General features: G+C 40.3%; 1 protein-coding gene and 1 pseudogene across 3 annotated transcripts in view; one reads left to right on the top strand and one right to left on the bottom strand.

Annotated features, from left to right (window-relative positions):
• The window catches only part of PIK3CB (phosphatidylinositol-4,5-bisphosphate 3-kinase catalytic subunit beta), a 173,926-nt gene that overhangs the window by 142,450 nt on the left and 12,570 nt on the right, over window positions 1–18,906 (bottom strand). The window lies entirely within an intron of this gene.
• LOC148778878 (ubiquitin-like FUBI-ribosomal protein eS30 fusion protein pseudogene) lies at window positions 3,710–4,299 on the top strand (annotated as a pseudogene).

The raw sequence follows: 18,906 nt of genomic DNA, 5'->3' as shown, positions 1-18,906 counted from the left end.
ATGGTCTTTAAATTAAGTGGATACAACAATGTTTATTACTCTCACCAACTTGTAAGAACATCTCTATAAAATCAGCTAAAGTCTGGTCATTGAATGCATGATATATAATTCCTTAAGAATTCTTAAGTTCTGCAATTTGTTTCCCAGCATACTTTGGGCATCAGCCTTTAGAAAACTCAGTAAGTATTAAAATCAGCATTAGGAAGTCAACTTTCCATTTCAAAAGGATTCCTCCCCTTATAAACAGAACCAGGATTTCCTTAACCTAGGCAGGGCAATAGCTTCTATACAGAATAAGAGATAGGTAGGTTAACACACAATTATGAGCACATCAATCGTTTGTTTATAAAATCTTCAGTAATTTTTCAGACTTGAAAGAAAACATTCAGAAGAAACAACACTATTACATTCATTAAGTCAGTCACATGATACCTTATGTTATGTGGTCAGCAGAATGAACCATCCCAGGAATGACTGAGTTGACATATTACATTAAGTAGAGGTACACTGGCAGGGGGTGGGGGCAAAAGGGGGGTGGCATTCCTTAAATCCTTTTCCTCCTTCCCTTATCAGATAAAATTATCTCCACTTGTCTCTAGCACTAGCTCCCTTTCTGCCTAACAATCTAGATTTTTGTCCCATCCCTCAAATAAGAAAATTTAATCACCAAATCCTTCAAGACTTAATTCAAGTCTGACTTCCAGGATGCCTTCCCTTACTAGTCCAGCTCACACTGACTTCAGTCTCCTCAGAATTTTAGGGTTTTTTTAAACAATTACATACATTATACTGTATATTGCTGGCATATTGAGTGCAGCACTTTAATGGCATCATCTTTTAGGATTTGAAATAGTTCAGCTGGAATTCCGTCACCTCCACTAGCTTTGTTCATAGTCATGCTTCCTAAGCCCCCCTTGAGTTCACACTCCAGGATGCCTGGCTCTAGGAGAGTGATCACACCATCATGGTTATCTGCGTCATCAAGATCTTTTTTGTAAGTTCTTCTCTGTACTCCTGCCACAACTTCCTCGTATCTTCTGCTTCTGTTAGGTCCATACCATTTCTGTCCTTTATTATGCCCATTTTTGCATGAAATGTTCCCTTGGTATCTCTAATTTTCTTGAAGAGATCTCTAGTCTTTCCCTTTCTATTGCTTTCCTCTATTTTTTTGCACTGAGCATATAAGAAGACTTTCTTATCTCTCCTTGCTATTCTTTGGAACTTTGCATTCAGATGGATATATTTCCCCTTTTCTTATGGATATATTTTCCTTTGCCTTTTGCTTCTCTTCTTTTCTCAGCTGAGGGCAAGGCCTCCTCAGACAACCATTTTGCCTTTTTGCATTTCTTTTTATTGGGGATGATTTTGATCACCGCCAAGAGTCTGATGCTAGGAGGGATTGGGGGTGGGAGGAGACGGGGACGACAGAGAATGGCTGGATGGCATCACCGACTTGATGGACATGAGTTTGAGTGAACTCCGGGACTTGGTGATGGACAGGGAGGCCTGGCGTGCTGTGATTCATGGGATCGCAAAGAGTCGGACACGACTGAGCGACTGAACTGAACTGAACTTGATCACCGCCTCCCATACAGTGTTACAAACCTCCATCCATAGTTCTTCAGGCACTCTATCAAATCTAATCCCTTGAACCTGTTTGTCCTTTACACTGTCTAATCATAATGGATTTAATTTAGGTATTGAATGGCGGAGTAGAAGGATGTGCACTCATCTTCTCCTGCAAGAACTCCAAAATTGCAACTAACCACTGAACAACCATCTACAGGAAAACATTGAATCCCATCAAAAAAAGAAGCCCCAGGTCCACGGGCAAAGGAGAATCCCCAACAAGAAGGTAGGAGGGGTGAAATCACATTTAGAATCAAACCCCAAACCCACCAGACACTCGGAGGGTTCAAACAAAACCTTGCCTGCACCAGGACCAAGGGACCCCACAAGACACTGAGCCAGATCTGCCTTTGAGTGTTTGAGTGTCTCCTGTGGACGCACAGGTCATCTGTGACCTGCAATGGGGACAGGGGCTCTGGCTATAGCAGACCTGGGAGGTGTGGTATGTGGCGTAAGTTCTTTTGAAGGAGGCAGCCATTGTCACCACTACCCTATCATAACTAAACTGAATATCCTAAAGACTCTGATGCTGGGAAAGGTTGGGGGCGGGAGGAGAAGGGGACGACAGAGAATGAGATGGCTGGATGGCATCACCGACTCTGTGAACATGAGTTTGAGTGAACTCCGGGAGTTGGTGATGGACAGGGAGGCCTGGCGTGCTGTGATTCATGGGGTCGCGGAGACGGACACCACTGAGCGACTGAACTGAACTGAACCCTATCATAGTTTGGCCTCAGTCCAAACTACAGGGAGGGAACACAGCCCCACCCATCAACAGAAAACTGGATTAAAGATTACTGAACCCTGCCCATCAAAGCAAGACCCAGATTCCCTCACAGCCAGTCCCTCCCATCAGGAAGCTTCCGGAAGCCTCTTATCCTTACCTATCAGAGGACAGACAGAATGAAAACCACAATCACAGAAAACTATCCAAATTGATCACATGGATCACTGCCTTGTCTAACTCAATGAAACTATGAGCCATGCCATGCAGGGCCACCCCAAACAGATGGGTCACAGTGGAGTTCTGATGAAACGTGGTCTACTGGAGAAGGGAATGGCAAACCACTTTGGTATTCTTGCCTTGAGAATCCATGAACAGTATGAAAAGGCAAAAAGATATGACACTGAAAGACTGCTAAGAAAACCAAAAGCCACATTTCTAACCACTGCAGTGGGGCAGCTAAGCAACAAGAAGCTAGAATGATTTAGAGTTGGAAACATCAGTAAAAACTCATGTTTAGTTTAATAATGAATTGAGATGGTTAAAAATAGAAACTTATTAAATTTTTTTATTTTTAAATAAAGAAATAAATAAAAAATAAAAAAACACAGGACTTCCCTGGTGGTGCAGTGGTTAAGACTCCACACTTCCAATGCAAGAGGCAAGGGTTTGATTCCTGCTTGGGAAACTAAGATCCTGCATGCTTCACAGCACAACCAAAAATTTTAAAAAATCAAGAACAAAACAAATATCTATTTAGAAATTATTTATTCACAGGTTCATATACTTGAGTATTTCCTTGCTTTGTCAGCCAAGAAGGCCTAGAGGCAGTGATAACCAGTAGTAATAAGTACACTTAATAGGCACATCTTAGTTTCTAAATACCAGCCTCCAATAAAAGGAACCAAGGTCCCTTGGAGAAATGACTGATCCTAGGAGTGAAGCAGGAAATAAACAAGGTAAGCCCTGAGCATCTTGTGGTACAAGAAAGTAAGCAAGTGTTAAAACAACAACATCAAAAGGAAACAGGAGTCAACCAAAAAATTCCCAGTGGCCAAGCTGGAACATTTTGAACAACACAATAAAGCAAATAGTACTGGATTATAACCTAAAGTATAAAATAAATACACAATAAATATCCAGTCATAGTAATATAAATGACCAAATAAACAAATAAATGGGGGTGGGGAAGGAGACATACATACCATGAGGAAGAATTTATGTACAATCACCCCACACCTCAAAGAGATGGAGCACAGCTTCCCTCTCCTTAAGAGTGGGCTGCACCCAGTTCTTTCATTCAAAGCGTATACTCTTTCATTCTAAGCATATACTCTTTTATTCAAAGAGGATAACATGAAAAGGGGAAGAAAACAACTTTACATTGGAGAAACAGGACAAGCACCTTTTCAGCCAGGTGATCACCAGCAACATCAACAAGTCATGTTGAGTGACAGCACACAGCAGGCGGAGAGGCCGTGCGCACCCTCTCTCCTTCCTTTCTCGACTCCATCTTCGGCATGGTGGCAGCACTGTCCACAATCTAGTCACCAACATGCTCACAGCCAGGAGCTACAGACTCTCAAGGTGACCAGCCAGGAGTTGGTCGCCCAGATCAAAGCTCATGTAGCCTTGCTGGAGGGCATCGCTCCCTCCAGAAGATCAAGTCCTGCTCCTGGCAGGCACACCCCTAGAGGATGAGGTTTCCCTGGGCCAGTGTGGGGTAGAGGCTCTGAGCACTCTGGAAGTAGTTGGCCACATGCTTGGAGGTAAAGTCCATGGTTCCCTGGACTGTGCCGGGAAAGTAATAGGTCAGACTCCCAAGGTGGACAAACAAGAGAAAAAGAAGAAGACAGGGCCAGGCCAAGAGGTGTACTTAGCACAACCTGTGGTTTGTCAAAGTTGTGCCCACCTTTGGCAAGAAGAGCCCCAGTGCCAACTCTTAAGTCCTCTGTAATCTTGGCTTTCTCTAATTAAGCCACTTCGCCGAATCAAAAAAAAAACAACCAAACAATGCATGGTGACAGTATGTGATGAAAATGGCACTTTATCTCTATAGTCTTCCTCCCAAAATTTCATAACAGTAGTTTAATCATAAAAAATCAGAGAAATCCAATTGAAGGATACCATGGCAAAAATATCTGATAGTTCCTCAGAACTATCAACATTTTCAAATATAAAGAACATGTGAGAAACTGTCAGCTAAAAGAAAGGAAAGGAAAAGGAAAGTGAAGTCACTCAGTCGTGTCCAGCTCTTTGCAACCCCCATGGACTGTAGCCTACCAGGGTCCTCTGTCCATGGGATTTTCCAGGCAAGAACACTGGAGTGGGTTGCCATTTCCTTCTCCAGGGGATCTTCCCGACCCAGGGATCGAACCCAGGTCTCCCGCATTGCAGGCAGACACTTTACCGTCTGAGCCACCAGGGAAGCAAAAGGACCTTTCAGGAAATACAGCAAATAAACGCAATGTGGTATTCTGGGTGAAATTCAAAAACAGAAAAAATACAAAGTCCAGAGAAATCTGAATAAAACATGGACTTCAGTTAATAATTTATCAACACTGGTTTATCAATGCAACAAATGTACCATGGTAATATTAATAAGAGAAACTGGATACAGAGTATATAGGAACTCTGGGCAATCTTTGTAAATTTTTGGAAATCTAACACTGTCCTAAAAAAAATTTTTAAACCACCTCTACCTTCAGATATTCAAAGAAGCTTTTATAATTTTGTAATTCACCATCAAACCTTAACTTCTCAAGAATTACTGGAACATTTTTCTCTTATAAATTATACTTTTGGAGAGGGCCTAAATTTATTATCCTTTTCTACACAATTTAACTCTTACCTTTTTAGGCTTGCCTTTATATTATTAACATATATATATAAGAATTGTTTTTTCTACTTGTTAACTGGATGCTGAAGTCAGCTTTGCCTTTTCGATGACCTTTAAAAGTTTATCACCATTTTGCAACCTTGATAATATTAATTCAGGGGAAAAAAAAACCCTCAAGGGATGCTTAAATTGGTGACAGTTTGATAAGAAACACAATTTTTACTTAGACTCCCCAAAAAAATATTTTATTAACAACCAAGAAAAAATTAACAACTTAAATGAAGAAATCAGGCCAACATCACTTTAATCAAGTAATCAAACATGGTGCTCCTGCCAAAAACCCACAGTCCATAATATGGATCTAATCATGATGAACAACCAACCCAAATGAGCAACATTCTACAATGTAAACTGACCTATACTTTCCAAATATATCAGTTATTAAAGGAGAAGAAAAAAGTTCCATATTTGAGGGAACTACTGAGACCTGACAATCATAATATGACGGTGGCTTTAGAAATGAAGAGACAATATAAAGTGAAAGAAGTGAAAGTGTCAGTCAGTTAGTCGTATCTAATCTTTGCAACCCCATGGACAGTAGCTTGCCAGGCTCCTCTGTCCATGGAATTCTCTAGGCTAATTCTACTGGGAGTAGGTAGTCAGTCATACCAAACTCAGGTCTCACTCACTGCAGGCAGATTCTTTACCATCTGAGTCACTAGGAAAAGAATATACTTAATACAACTGGTGTAACTGGAATATGGATTATAGATAATAATATTTCATCAATGTTAAATTCCTAACTCTGATAACTATACTACGGCTATGCAAGAGAATGTCTACCGATATGTGCAATACCTTGGATGGATCTTCAAGGAATTATGCTGAATGAAAAAAGCTAATCTCCAGGGTTACAAACTAGAGAATTTACATAGCATTCTTTTGTGTGTTGGGGGGGGGGGGGGGGGGCATGTCACACAGCTTGTGGGATCTTAGTTCCCTGACAAGGAATCTAAATTGGGCTCCCAGCAGTGACAGTGCTATGTCCTAACCACTGGATGCCAGGGACTTCCTTATACAGCATTCTTTCTTTAACATTTATTTACTTATTTTTAATTTCTAGGTGCACTGGGTCTTTGTTGCTGCACTCAGGCTTTCTCTAGTTGTGGCAAGCAGAGGTTTACTCTCTAGTTGTAGTGCTCAGGCTTCTCATTGTGGTGGCTTCTCCTGTTTGCAGAACACGGGCTCTAGAGCTTGGAATCAGTAGTTGTGACACAGGGGCTTGGTTGCCCCAAGGCATGTGGAATCTTCTCCAACCAGGGTTCAAATCCCTGTCCTCTACACTGGCAGGTAGATTCTTAACCACTGGATCACCACGGAAGTCCACAGAAGTCACTTTAAGAAGCAGCATTATTGGAGTGGGAAATGGCAACCCACTCCAGTATTTTTGCCTGGAAAACTTCATAGTCAGATGAGCCTGATAGGCTACAGTCCATGAAGTCGCAAAGTCAGACACCACTGAATGACTGAGCACACAATATAAACATGGTTATCACCCTAAAGGCTTTGAGAATTTAATGCAGTGAAAGTAATCCCTTATTAAATTAAATTAAAGTCACCCATTTAAAAAAAAAGCAAAATTCTTAAAGTGACAAAAATCATTGAGGAGAACATAGAGTAGTTGTTAGAGGTTAAAAGGATGGGAGGGAAAGAGGTAGCAAGCAAGACTGTGATGTAACTGTTGTTATCTTGACTGTAGTGATCACACAGATCTATACATGTGATTAAAATGTACAGAAATAAATACAAAAATTACACAAGAAACTGGTGGCTTTTGAATAAGGTAGATGGATTGTATCAATTTCCTGGTTTAGATGTTTTTTCTACAGTTATGCAAGATGTTACTACTAAGAAATATGAGTAAAAGGTAACCAGGATTCCTCTGCATTATTCTTATAGCTACATGTGAATCTATAATTCTCAAAATTAAAAAAAAAATTAAATGGTGCCTCTCATTTTTTCAAGATGTTAAAATTTTATTTACAAAGCTTCTTTGTTGTACAGAAAAAAATGCTCTTATAATCTCACTGTAATTAAACAGTTGACTCACCAATCACAGCTACTGATACTAGAGCAGGGGTCTTATCTGAAAACCTAACAATGCTTACAATTTTATATGGGTGAAGTATGCACAGAATCGAACATCATTCTTTTTGGGGATGACTACAATGTACCTAACAATGTTTAGAGTACGATATTGTTTTAGTTTTAAAGAGGGGAAGATATATAAATATGTACGTATATACGTATTTGTTTATATAAACCGAGGAAAAACACATTTTCAACCACTAGTTGCTTCAGCACTGAAAACTGGGTGACTGGGGAAACGGTGGAAAGATTAGCATTTCTCTAGGTTCAATGTTCCTAAGGCCCATGGCTTTCTTCAGTTTAAGACAAATATTATCAAGTGCCTACTATATGCTAGCGAGTGGGTGAGTAATGGTCACTCAGTTGTGTCTGACTTTTTGAGATCCCATGGACTGTAGCCTAGCAGGCTCCTCTGTCTATGGAATTCTCCAGAAAAGACTGGAGTGGGCTGCCACTTCCTTCTCCATACTATATGCTAGACACTGTGCTAACAAGTATTTTAGTGGTGGTTGCAGGGTAAAACTATTGGAGAAGAAAATGGCAACCCACTCCAGTGTTCTTGGCTGGAGAATCCCAAGGACGGGAGAGCCTGGTGGGCTGCCATCTATGGGGTTGCACAGAGTCAGACATGACTGAAGCGACTTAGCAGCAAAAGGGTAAAACTAAATTACACAAAAACAGTACAAAAGATGGTCCTCCACCCCAAAGTATAGGATACAGAAGTGGGGCTCTTGGTGCAATCAAGATGGTTTGGGGTACACATGAGCTGTAAAGGCTGAAAAATAGCAAAGCAGGGGGTAGGTCAGGGAACAGAAAGTTTTCTCAATGTGGATGGATGCTGTACCAACAGCTCTGCAGCAACATACAATGAGGTGTTATTATCCCATTTTGCAGATGAGGAAATGAAGGCACAGAGAGAACAGGTAACTTGCCCAAGATTACATGGTTAATAACTTGGAACAGTCTGGAACCAAGACAGTAGTTTCAGTACCTGCCTTGGAAACATCTGGCTTATTTCACCCCTATCCTTTAATCCTGCCTCCTTCAATTGTTTGTTCTCTCCCTTCATTCTCCTACCTCTCCAGATTTTCTCCTGCTATCCTCCTCCCCTGTCTCAAACATTATAATGGCCTTTTTCTCTTTCTTGGTCTCCACACATAGCTTGCAAATCTTGAATTCAAATCTGGCCAGATCAAAACTGTCAAAATTATAGCAAAAGATTAGAAACAATTTAAATGTTAATTCATATACAAATAGAGAAAATTTATGTTACACTGACACAACAGAATACTAAGAAGCCATGAAAAAGAATAAAGCAGTTCTATGACTATAGAAACATAATATCAAATATCTTGCTAAGTAATAAGAAAAGACACAAAGAAAAATGCTTATGCCAGCTACCATTTGTGAGGGTGGGGTTTTACCTGTGTGTATATTCATTAATAGTGGCTTCCCAGGTGATTCAGTGGTAAAGAATCCACCTCCCAATGGAGAAGATGTAAGATCCCCTGGAGAAGGAAATGGCAGCCAACTACAGTATTCTTGCCTGGGAAATTCCATGGACAGAGAAGTCTGGCAGGTTACAGTCCATGGGGTCACAAAAAAGTCAGGCACAACTTAGCTACTAAACAACAACATATTCATTAATGCATAGGTTGGGAATTCCCAGGTGATCCAGTGGTTAGGACTACATGCTTTAACTGCCAGGGGCCCAGATTCAATTCCTAGTAGGGGAACTAAGACGCCACAAGCCGAGTGGGACAGCCAAAAAAATAAATGAAATAAAACAAAATAAATACATGGGTTATCTAAAGAACAAAAAAAACTTAAGAGAATAATTATCTCCTCACAGAGAATTAGGAGGCACAAGACTTACATTTCAGTGTATTCTTTTAAAATTTTAAATGATAGGCATGCACCTACTATTAGAAATAAATATATCCAAGAACTTCCCTGGTGGTCGAGTGATTAAGAATCCACCTGCCACAGCAGGGGACACAGGTTCCATCCCAGGTCTAGGAAGATTTCACATGCCTTGGGGCAACTAAAGCAATGTACCAAATGACTGAAGCCCACCCTCTCGAGCCTGTGCTCCACAAGAGAAGCCACTACAATGAGAAACCCAAGCACTATAACCAGAGAATAAGCCCCCTTTCCACAACTAGAGAAAGCCCATTCAAAGAAACAAAGACCTAGTGCAGCCTAAAATAAATTAAATTTTTAAAGAAAAAAACTCACAGAGAAAAAATTACTGGTTACCAGTGACAGGGGAAGGGAAGGGGCAAAACAGGCAAAATTAAGAAGTACAAACTACCATGTAAAAAATAAGGTACAAGAGTATATTGTAGAATCAAATCAACAAAATTAGAAATAAAAAGAGGTTACAACAGACAATGCAGAAGTACAAAGGATTATAAGAAAAAAATGGACAGATTCTTAGAAAAGTTCACTCTTTCAAGACTGAATCAGGAAGAAATAGAAATTATGAACAATCCAATCACAAGTACTGAAATTGAAGCTGTGATCCAAAATCTCCCAAAAAATCAAAAGCCCAGGACCAGATGGCTTCACAGGAGAATTTGATCAAATATTTAGAGAAGAGCTAATGCCTATCCTTCTAAAATGCTTTAAAAAAACTACAGAGGAAGGAACACTTCCAAACTCATTCTACAAGGCCACTGTCACCCTGATACCAAAACCAGACAAAGACAACACAAAAAAAGAAAACTACAGGCCAGTATCACTGATGAACATAGGTGCAAAAATCCTCAACAAAATTTTAGCAAACAGAATTCAGCAACACAACAAAAAGCTCATACACCATGATCAAGTTTGGTTTATTCCAGGAAAGTAAGAATTCTCTAATAGAAGCAAATCAATCAATGTGATATACCATATTAACAAATTGAAAGATAAAAACCATATGATCATCTCAATAGATGCAGAAAAAGCCTTTGCCAAAATTCAGCATCCATTTATTATTAAAACTCAAAAAAATGGGCATAGAAGGAACCTACCTCAACATAGTAAAGGCCATATATGATAAGCCTACAGCAAACATTATTCTCAATGGTGGGAAACTGAAAGCATTCCCCCTAAGATTAGGAACAAGACAAGGGTGTCCACTTTCACTACTGTTATTCAACATAGTTCTGGAAGTCCTAGCTACAGCAATCAGAGAAGAAAAAGAAATAGAAGGAATCCAGATTGGAAAAGTAAACTTCTCACTGTTTGCAGATGACATGATACTGTACATAGAAAACCCTAAACACAGTATCAGAAAATTACTAGAGCCAATCAGTGAATTTAGCAAAGTTGCAGGATACAAAATCAATACACAGAAATCACTTGCATTTCTATATACTAACAATGAAAAATCAGAAAGAGCAATTAACGAATCGATCCCATTCACCAATGCAACAAAAAGAAGTATATAGGAATAAACTTACCAAAGGAGACAAAAGAACTGTCCACAGAAAATTATAAGACACCGATGAAAGAAATCAAAGATGACATAAACAGATGAAGAGACAGCCCATGTTCCTGGGTAGGAAGAATCAATATTGTGAAAATGACTATACTACCAAACACAATCTACCAGATTCAGTGTGATCCCTATCAATGGCATTTTTTACAGAACTAGAACAAAAAATTTCACAATTCATATGGAAACACAAAAGGCCCTAAAAAGCCAAAGCAGTCTTGAGAAAGAAGAATGGAGCTGGAGGAATCAAACTTCCTGACTTCAGATTGTACTACAAAGCTACAGTCATCAAAACCGTACGGGACAGACACAAAAACAGAAATATAGACCAATGGAACAAGATAGAAAGCCCAGAAATAAACCCATGCACCTATGGGTCCCTTATTTTTTACAAAGGAGCCAAGAATATACAATGGGGCCAAGACAGCCTCTTCAATAAATGGTGCCAGGAAAACTGGACAGCTACAAGCAAAACAATGAAATTAGAACACTTCCTAACACCATAAACAAAGATCAACTCAAAATGGATTAAAGACCTGAATGTAAGACCAGAAACTACTAGAGGAAAACATAGGCAGAACACTAGATGACATAAATCAAAGCAAGATTCTCTATGACCCACCTCCTAGAGTAATGTGAATAAAAACAAAAGTAAACAAGTGGGACCTGATTAAACTTAAAGGCTTTTTCTCAGCAAAGGAAACTCTAAGCAAAGTGAAAAGACAACCCTCAGAAAAGAAGAAAATAATAGCAAATGAAACAACTGACAAAGGATTAACTTCCAAAATATACAAGCAGCTCATACAATTCAATACTAGGAAAACTAACAACCCAATCAAAAAGTGGGAAAAAGACCTAAACAGACATTTCTCCAAAGACATACAGATGGCTAATAAACACATGAAAAGACGCTCAACATCGCTCATTATTAGAGAAATGCAAATCAAAACCACAATGAGGTATCACCACATACCAGTCAGAATTGTCATCATAAAAAAGTCTACAAACAATAAATGCTGGAGAGGGTGTGAAGAAAAGGGAACCCTCTTGGACTGTTGACAGGAATGTAAATTGATACAGCCACTATTGAAGACAGGATGAAGATTCCTTCAAAAACTATGAATAAAATCGCCATATGACCCAGCAATCCCACTTCTAGGCATATACCCTGAGGAAACCAAAATTGAAAAAGACACATGTATCCCATTGTTCACTGCAGCACTATTTAGAACAGCTAGAACATGGAAGCAACCTAGATGCCCATCGACAGATAAATGGATAAAAAAGTTGTGGTACATATACACAATGGAATATTACTCAGCCATAAAAAGGAATGCATTTGAGTCAGTTCTGATGAGGTGAATGAACCTAGAATCTATTATACAGAGTGAAGTGAAGTCAGAAAAAGAAAACAATATCTTATTCTAACACACATATACAGAATCTAGAAAAATGTTTCTTAAGAATTTATTTACAGGGCAGCAATGGAGGAAAAGACATAGAGAACAGACTTATGAACACAGGAGAGGGGAGGAGAGGATGAGATGTATGGAGAGAGTAACATGGAAACTTACACTACCATGTGTAAAATGGATAGCCAATGGGAATTTGCTGTATAGCTCTGGAAACTTAAACAGGGGCTCTGTATCAACCTAGAGGGGTGGGATAGGGAGGGAGATGGGAGGGAAGTTCGAAAGGGAGGGGATATAAGTATACCTATGGCTGATTCATGTTGAGGTTTAACAGAAAACAACAGGGTTCTATAAAGCAGTTATCCTCAATAAAAAAATAAACTAGAAAAGTATTGTACAACACAGGGAATATATCAATACTTTATAATAACTCTAAGTGGAGTATAATCTTTAAAACTTATGAATCACTATATTGTACACCTAAAATGTTGTACAACTATCCTTCAAGAAAAAATATTTCATTTTTTATGGATGTGAGAGTTGGACTATAAAGAAAGCTGAGCGCCAAAGAATTGATGCTTTTGAACTGTGGTGCTGGAGAAGACTCTTGAGAGTCCCTTGGACTGCAAGGAGATCCAACCAGCCCATGCTAAAGGAGATCAGTCCTGGGTGTTCATTGAAAGGACTGATGCTGAAGCTGAAACTCCAATACTTTGGCCACCTGATGAGAAGAGCTGACTCATTTGAAAAGACCCTGATGCTGGGAAAGATTGAAAAAAAAGAAAAAATATTTCATTTTTTAAAAATTAAATAAATGTTAAAAACCAGAAGGCAGTAGTCTCCTTGGAGATTACTATTTACTTCCTTAGTAACAATAGGCTTTTCTTCACTGAGTCATGAAATAGTACCAAGCATTCCTGGGCTTATTCACCCTACCTGACATGAGTTGGAGTAAACTTTGGGAGTTGATGACAGATAGGGAGGCCTGGCTTGCTGCAGTCCATGGGGTCGCAAAGAGTCGGACACGACTGAACTAGTGGACTGGACTGAACTGAGTAGATAATGTACCAGTATACAACCAAAACATGGTTATTACTATAGAGAATTAAGTACACATGAAGTTCTCTACAAAATTAATCTTCTAGGGAAATCCCTGGTGGCCCAGTCATTAAGACTCTAAGCTTTCACTGCCAAGGGACTGGGTTCAACCCCTTGCCAGAGAACTAAGATCTCAAAAGATGTGCTGTATGGTGAAGCCAAATAAGTATATAAATAAATAAAAATAATCCTCTGAACAAGATCTCAACCACACAGAGTTACTATTTCCTGATTTTCAGTATTATTGTAAGATATCCTTGGTGGAGAAAAGCTTTGCTACAGAGAGCATGAACTAATCTTTGCAGGCAACCATTAGTCTACTTAACCAAAATAGACACCCAGATAAAAGGTCAATGCAGGGGGCTTCCTGGTGGCTCAGTGGTAAGGAATCCACTTGCCAATGCAGGAGACAGGGGTACAGTCCTTGGTCTGGCAAGATCCCACATGGTGCAGAACAGCTAAGTCCATGCCCGCAACTACTGCAGCCCATACGCTCAAGGGCCCGCATGACTCAACACCTGAGGCCACATGCCACAACTACAGAAACCTGCGCACCAAGAGCAGGTACTCTACAACAAGAAAAGCCACTGCAGTGAGAAGACTGTGCACTGCAATAAAGAATAGTCCCCACTCACCACCACTAGAGAAAGTCTGCTTGGAGCAACAAAGACCCAGCACAGCCAAAAAATAAAATAGATAAACAAAGTGTTAAGCCAGCATGTATAGAAAGTAAAAAGTAAAAGGCATACTATCTATCAATAGAAGGGTAGATAGACATGCTAACACACAAAACTACTAATTAACTAAGCATAAGTTAAGATCATACATAACTTGTATTCAGTGATTCTATTTAACCAGAGGATAAAATCATGGCTCACAGCCTTGTCCTGGCAAAGGGACTTGTGTAACTCAATGAGGCCACTGAAGATGGACCGGTCACAGTGGACAGTTGTGAGAAAATGTGGTGCACTGGAAGAGGAGATGGCAACCCACTCCAGTATTCTTGCCTGTAGAACCTCATGGACCATATGAAAAAGCAAAAAGATAAGACACCAGAAAATGAGCCCCTCGCAGGTTAGAAGATGTTCATTATGCTACTGGGGAAGAGCAGAGTGCAATTACGAATAGCTCCAGAAAGAATGTAGCTGCTTGGCAAAAGCAGAACGATGCTCAGTTATGGATGTGTCTGACAGTGAAAGTAATGCCCAGTGTTGTAAAGAACAGTATTACATAGGAATCTGGAACTTTAGGGCCATGAATCAAGGTCAATTGGATATGGTCAAGAAGGAGATGGCAAGAGTGAATACTGCTAATTTAGAAATCAGTTAACTAATAAGAATGGGAAAATTTATTTTAACTCAGATGACTATTATGTCTACCACCATGGGTAAGAATCCCTTAGAAGAAATGAAGTAGCCCTTATAGTCAACAAAAGAGTCTGAAATGCAGCACTTGGATGCAACCTCAAAAATGACAGAATAATCTTGGTTCATTTCCAAGGCAAACCATTTAACATCAGAGTAATCAAAATCTATACCCAAACCACTGGTGCCGAAGAAGTTGAAATTGACCAGTTCTAGGAAGACCTACAGAGAAGGAAATGGCACCCCACTCCAGTACTCTTGCCTGGAAAATCCCATGGACGGAGGAGCCTAGTGGGCTGCAGTCCGTGGGGTCACAACTCGGCCATGACTGAGCGACTTCACTTTCACTTTTCACTTGCATGCATTGGAGAAGGAAATGGCAACACACTCCAGTGTTCTTGCCCAGAGAATCCCAGGGATGGCAGAGTCTGGTGGGCTGCCGTCTATGTGGTCGCACAGAGTCGGACACGACTGAAGCGACTTAGCAGCAGGAAGACCTACAAAATGTTCTAGAACTAACACCAAAAAGAGATGTCCTTTTCATCATAAGGGATTGGAATGCAGAAACAGGAAGTAAAGAGATACCCAGAATGACAGGTGAATTTGGCCTTGGAGTACAAAATGAAGCAGGGCAAAGGCTAACAGAGTTTTGTTAAGAGAACACGTTGCTCACAGCAAACATCCCTTTCCAACAAAACAAGAGACAAAGACTCTACACAAGGACATCACCAGGGTCAGTATTAAAATCAGATTGATTATATTCTTGGCAGCAAAAGATGGAGAAGCTCTATACAGTCAGCTGGAGACTCTTCACAAGCTCTATACAATACCCAAAACTGATTGTAGCTCAGATCATAAGCTTCCTATTGTAAAATTCAGATTTCAACTGAAGCAACTACGGAAGACCACCAGCCCATTCAGGTATGACCTAAATCAAATTCCTTATGATTAGACAAAGGAGATGAAGAAGAGATTCAAGGGATTAGATCCTATAGACAGAGTACTTGAAGAACTATGGATGAAGGTTCATAACACTGTACAAGAGGCAGTGACCAAAACCATCTAAAACAAAAAGAAAAACAAGAAGGCACAGTGGTTTTAAAAGAAGACTTTACAAATAGCTGAGGAAAGAAAAGAAGCAAAAGGCAAAGGAGAAAGGGAAAGATACACCCAACTGGATACAGAGTTCCAAAGAGCAACAAGGAGAAATAAGAAGCCCTTCTTAAATGAACTATGCAAAGAAACAGGGGAAAACAATACAATGGGAAAGACTAGGGATCTCTTCAAGAAAATTGGAGATATCAACAGAACATTTCATGCGAGCATGAACACAAAAATGGACAGAAATGGTAAGGACCTAATAGAAGCAAAAGAGATTAAGAGAAGGTGGCAAGAATACAGAGAAGAACTATACAAGAAAAGTCTTAATGATCTGAATCATCCACAACGTTGCAGTCATTCACTAAGAGCCAGACATCCTGGAGTGTGAAGTCAAGTGGGCCTCGGGAAGCATTAGTATGAATAAAGTTAGTGGAGATGATGGAATTCCAGGTGAGCTATTTCAAATCAGGAAAGATGATGCTTTAAAGTGCTGCACTCTATATGTCATCAAATTTGGAAAGCTCAGCAGTGGCCACAGGACTGGAAAAGGTCAGTTTTCATTCCAATCCCACAGAAGGATAATGCCACAGAATGTTTCAACTACCGTACAATTGTGCTCATCTCACAGGCTAGCAAAATAATGCTCAAAAGCCTTCAAACTAGGCTTCAACAGTACGTGAACCAAGAACTTCCAGGTGTACAAGCTGGGTTTAGAAACAGCTGAGGAACCAGAGATCAAACTGCCAACATTTGTTGGGTCATAGAGAAAGCAAGGGAATTCCAGAAAAAAGTCTACTTCTGCTTAATTAACTACACTAAAGGCTTTGACTGTGTGGATCACAACAGACTGGAAAATTCTTAAGACGAGATGGGAATACCAGACCACCTTACCTGTCTTCTGAGAAACCTATATGCAGGTCAAGAAGCAACAGTTAGAACGTTACATGGAACAACTGACTAGTTCAAAATTGGGAAAGGAGTACCTCAAGGCTCTATGTTGTCACCCTGCTTATTAAACTTCTATGAAGAATACATCATGCAAAATACTGGGCTGGATGATGGAAACGGGACTGCCGGGAGACATATCAACAACCTCAGATATGCAGATGATAGTAACTGAAGAGGAACTACAGAGCATCTTGATGAGGGTTAAAGAGGAGAGTGAAAAAGCTGGCTTAAAACTCAACATCTAGGGGACTTCCCTGGTGGTCCAGTGCCTTTTGCTCCCAATGCAAGCGGCCTGGGTTCAATACCTGGTGCGGGAAATAGATACCACATGCCACAACTAACACCCAGTGCAGCCAAATAAATAAGTAAAAATAAATATTAAAAAAAAAAGTCTAACCACTAAAAAACAAAAACCTCAACATTAAAAAACTAAGATTACAGCATCCAGTTCCATCTATTCATGGCAAACAGAAGGGGAAAAAGTGGAAACAGTGACAGATTTCATTTTCTTGGGCTCCAAAATCACTGCGGATGGTGACTGCAGCCATGAAATTAAAAGACGCTTGCTCCTTGATGGGAAAGCTATGACAAACCTTTCTTGTTCAGTCACTAAATCGTGTCCAACTCTTTGAGACCTCATGGACTATGGCATACCAAGCTTCAGTTCAGTTCAGTTCAGTTCAGTCGCTCAGTCGTGTCCGACTCTCCGCGACCCCATGAATCACAGCACGCCAGGTCTCCCTGTCCATCACCAACTCCCGGAGTACACTCAAACTCATGTCCACAGAGTCGGTGATGCCATCTAGCCATCTCATTCTCCGTCGTCCCCTTCTCCTCCCGCCCCCAACCTTTCCCAGCATCAGAGTCTTTTCCAGTGAGTCAACTCGTCTCATGAGGTGGCCAAAGTATTGGAGTTTCAGCTTTAGCATCAGTCCCTCCAATGAACATCCAGGAATGATCTCCTTTAGAATGGACTGGTTGGATCTCCTTGCAGTATAAGGGACTCTTAAGAGTCTTCTCCAACACCACAGTTCAAAAGCATCGATTCTTCGGCGATCAGCTTTCTTCGTCCTTAATAATCTCTCAGAGTTTGCTCAAATACATGTCCATTGAGTCGGTGATACAATTCAACCATCTTATTCTCTGCAGACCTCTTCTCTTGCCCTCAATCTTTCCCAGCATTAGGGTCTTTTCCAATGAGTTGGCTCTTTGCATTAGGCGGCCAAAGTACTGGAGCTTCAACTTCAGCATCAGTACTTCCAATGAATATTCAGGGTTGATTTCCTTTAGGACTGACTGGTTTGATCTCCTTGCTGTTCAAGAGACTCTCAGAAGTCTTCCCCAGCACCAATCTGAAAACATCAATTCTCAAGCCTTCTTCATGGTCCAACTCTCACATCCATACGTAACTACTGGAAAAAAACCACAGTTTTGACTATATGGACCTTTGTCAGCAAAGTGATGTCTGCTTTTTAATATGCTGTCTAGGTTTGTAGAGATATCACTTTGCCAACAACATAATTATGGAATTTATAAGATAGGATTTTCCTGTTCTAAATATTTGCTTTCTATTTTGTAAAATGATAGTTTGGGAAATGTTAATAATGTTAAGGGCAAAATTGGTAACTAAAATAACTCTGGTGGTCACTGAGATAACTGTTAACAGAAAAAAGTCAGACTTCTAAGAGAGAAAAGTGACTCCACCTACCCCAATTTGAGCCCACTAGAGCTTGCCTATGGGAAGAAGCATATTCAGTAAGATCTCAACTCTTAAGCGGTAAAGAAAATAATCACACAGATTGCCCTGGTGGCACAGTGGATGACAGTTTGTCTGCTAATGAAGGGGACATGGGTTTGATCCTGGGTCCCGGATGATTCTGCATGCCACATGGCAACTAAGTCCATGCATGGAAACTACTGAAGCCATTGAGCCCTAGAGCCTGTGCTCAGCAACAAAAAAGGCAGCACAATGAGAAGCCTGTGTCCACAGCTAGAATAGCCCTGCTCACTGCAACTCGAGAAAGGCCATGCAGCAACTCGGCGAAGCCAAAAAAAGAAATAAAAAAATCATCACAAATCTTCCATTTGCAGATCGGATAAGCTGTCATAATGGCATCACAACCAGAAACTTGCCTGAAGCAAGTTACCTGGACTCCAGA

Source organism: Moschus berezovskii, chromosome 1 (assembly GCF_049115385.1).
Source record: "Moschus berezovskii isolate FMDL1 chromosome 1, NW_MosBer_1.0, whole genome shotgun sequence".
NCBI classification, from domain to species: Eukaryota; Metazoa; Chordata; class Mammalia; order Artiodactyla; family Moschidae; genus Moschus; species Moschus berezovskii.
Note: the sequence above shows the minus strand (reverse complement) of the source record. Positions and strands in the feature narration are given on the sequence as shown.